Raw genomic sequence first — 3,963 nt, 5'->3', positions numbered from 1 at the left:
ATTGATTACAGTAAATGGATAAAGTCAGCTTAACTAGGGATATTTACTTCATCTGAACACTGAACAATTTTCAACCAGTGAAATATTTTCTGTCAAACTAACCTCCAATACACCAATTTATATTTGCATTTTCAGAAATCTGCTCTACTTCTATTTGTTTGACTTTTCTTCAGTTATTCTACAAACACAAGAAACAGGAGCATGAAACTTACAACACTGTTACACCCAGATGTAGGTGATACGTACAGCAGGCCTTCGTGTTAAATACTAACATAAACATGTTTAGTAAATGTATTACATTTATTTTAATTTATTTATCTAAAGCTTTAATTGGATATTTTTAAGAATCATATTTTTATTTAATGTATATCGGCACCTCTGATTAAATATATCACTTATGATTATACAGTCATTTAAATAGTACGTATGCCCCATATTCAAAAACTGACAACATCTCCTGTGGTCTTAATTAGGGATGGGAATCGAAAACCAGTTCTTGTTCAGAACCGGTTCCCAGTGTTTCAATTCCTTGGAATCGTTTGCCTTTTTTGCAAACAATTCCCTTATCAATTCCAGTGGGGGCGAGATTTTTTTTTCATTATATATATATATATATATTTATATATATATATATATATATATATATATATATATATATATATATATATATATATATATATATATATATATGTATATATATATATGTATATATATATATATATATTAGTGGTGGGACTTGATTAAAAGAATTTATCTAATTAATTAGAAGCTTTGTAATTAATGAATCGCAATTAATCGCAAATTCAAGTTAGCTATATTCAAGCTTTTTCAGAACTTTTTTTAAACTTTCTATGTCTTAACCCTTTATAGGGCACCCATTAAAATACTTGGAAATGTACAATTTCAACCCTAGAGTGTTATTGGGGGCTACTACCAGAGTATTTTTCATTATTTCTTTTTTTCATTTTTTTTTTAATTCTTGATGCAAATCAAGGTCAAAGAAGTTACCATATATGGTTCCTTGCCCATTGTGGGTGAAATTGTACCCATAAATTGGATATGTATAAAAATACAAAAAACACATACAACATAATATTTATGATACTCTCTTCATAGAGATATTAGAGCTTTTCTCCATAAATGGTATAACTTGACTTATAGGGCTTCTCTTTTTCTCCATCCATATATTTCGTCCAATCAGTCCAATCATCTCCTGACCCTCTCTCTCCACCAGCAGCATGCAGGTTGACCATGCCATTGACCATGCCACAGAACAAGAAGTGAAGGATAGCATTAGAATTAATGGTGGTACTGATATTATGCTATACAAATCTGTGGCAACATCCAATACAACATCCTATATTATCTTACCTTATAATGCGCTATTTGTAAAACGAAAACACCCGAAGTATGACTTACTAGATGCACCGGGCATATGTCTACAAAAGGACACTGTCACTTGAACTAGTTTGACCATAAGGGGGTGTATTTGTAAAAAAATACACAAAGTATGGCTTACTAGAGTATCTGGCATATGTCTATAAAAGGTTCCTCAGTCACTTGCACTAGTTTTACCACACAGGGGCGTATGATCATATATGGGATCACCATTATTCATGCTAACTATTTCATTGATTTCACTAATTCTGCACAAAAAACACTTATCTCATCAGTTAGCCCCATCATTCAAAGTTTTTAACATAGTCATTTTTGTTTCAGAATCTAAATTAAAAGGTGCGGTGGGAAATATACAACTCAGACATGTTTCTTGAGTTTTTCTGATATTAAATTGAAGATTTTAATTTCATGGTAAGTAAATATTCAGACACTAGATTCCTTGTGATTGGTGTGTGTTAAGTCAAGCTTTAAACTAATGATCAAATACAAACTGGATCTGTTTTTAATCTGTTTTGCATTTGAAATCCTTTTTCTGCTCCTTAGAGATTTCACTGGTTGATTCCTGTGATGTGTTTTTAAGTTTTCAGTGGTATTTTGACTTTTAATGGCTTGTACTCACACTCTGCTGCCACATCTAGATACGATATATCAGCTCCACGTGAGTATCCAATACCACATCAAAACTTACACATTTGTAATAATAGTATGGTTTATACAGTACATAGGGGGGAAATTAAACTTTTATGGAGAGAAAATGAATATCAACTGATACACGCTCTTACTTTTAATCAATTCACCTGCAGCAAGTGGTCCGGTCTGTTTTTACAATTTAAACAACGCGACAGCGCCATCTAGTGGTGAAATAAAGCATTGCTACCGAACTACAGCTGGGCCCTCAGATAGTCTGATTACTGTGTTCAGATTTTAATTATAGTCTCAGAGTAAATAACCACTGTGCAATAATAACAATAACCACAATCATATGCTGTAACAATGCACCTTTCAATAATCATGTCTACCTCATACTGTCGCACCTCTCACTTTAAAAAATAATTTGTATATATGTTAATAAGAGCCGTCTTTGCCTATTTACTATACAGTGAGCGAAAATAACTGAGTCCAAGTTTTATTTGTGTATTGTTTTTATGTATTTTTATGCATGGATAAAGTTTGATAATTATATCAATAACATATTTTTCAGTATTTTTCGCATGATAAATCATTTATACTGTGTGCTCATCGCGGCTGATGTTCACGTGTTGCTCTTTTCACAACGTCTACGTTAATTTAATTCTGTATGCTGTCAGATTCTTGGGAACCAGTATCTCCCAGCACCTGAAGTGGACATCAAACATGGATAGCGTTATCAAAAAGGCTGCAGAGGATGCGTTTCCTGCGCCGGTGTTCTGCCAATCCTTGCTCCCTGCCGAGAAATGCTACTTTGTGATTCTGCGCACGCGCACAGTCGATTTTCAAAGTTTGCATCATTTCTTGTACGATGTAAAATGGATAATATGGGATGTTGAGTATTTGATCCTTCAAAATACACTTACCCATGACATGAATTGCATTACACTTTGTGAACATTATAAGATAAAGAGAAAAAAAAAAAAAAATTGTATTGCTTTATTTGATATTCATTCAGTCATTCGCCTTTATTTAACCAGGCAGGTCATAGAACAAGATCTTAATTACAATAACGGCCTGGCAAGCGACAAGGACCACTTGGGGGAAAAAGGAAGTGGGCTAGGGAGTAAAACACAGTAAAATTGTAGCTCTACAAAGGTGGAAAACCATTAGGTAGAATTTTTTGGCAAAGCAGCAGAAATTGGCAGAACACCGGGCGGCACAGGAAGGTCAACCTACATCTGGAGCTGCTGATCCAGTTTTACTCTGCACTTCCCTGATTGTCTGGTTTGGTTCAGCCACCAAACAGGACAGACACAGTCTGAAAAGGACTATCAAGACTGCAGAGAGAATCATTGGTAAAAAAAAAACTAAAAACTGCCCTCCATCCAGGACTTCTACACCTCCAGAGTCAGGAAACAGGCAGCAAACATCACTGCTGACCCATCACACACTGGACACAACCTGTTCACACTTCTCCCCTCTGCACTATGGAACACTGTACGCCAACACAACAAAACAAGAACAGTTTCTGTCTCACTTCATTTAATTCTTATTTATTTAATTCTTATCATCCGTTATCGAGGTCTGAATTAAATCAAATGTTTGGTTTCGTTTTTGAACAGAAAAGGCATAAATCTGCGCGCTGATCTCTTCGTGGTGTCTGTCTTCTGGACGACAGAATGATCTATTTTTGAATAATAGTTTATTATTATATTATATATTATATTAATGATGCACAATTATGTTTTGCTTTTTTTTTTTTTTTTTTTACAAGACACTATCAAAACTCCTGCCTGTAATAAAGTAATTTTTTATAAATAATTGTTTGAATGTGTCAAACACATACATTTAAGTTTAACAATGTTCATGTGATGTGTATTAAACCCAAATGTTTTATTCCAGCTGTGAAGTTTCTGCTTTTCAAGTCAAGACAAG

This window comes from Cololabis saira, chromosome 10 (genome assembly GCF_033807715.1).
Source record: "Cololabis saira isolate AMF1-May2022 chromosome 10, fColSai1.1, whole genome shotgun sequence".
Taxonomy (NCBI): domain Eukaryota; kingdom Metazoa; phylum Chordata; class Actinopteri; order Beloniformes; family Belonidae; genus Cololabis; species Cololabis saira.
Note: the sequence above shows the minus strand (reverse complement) of the source record.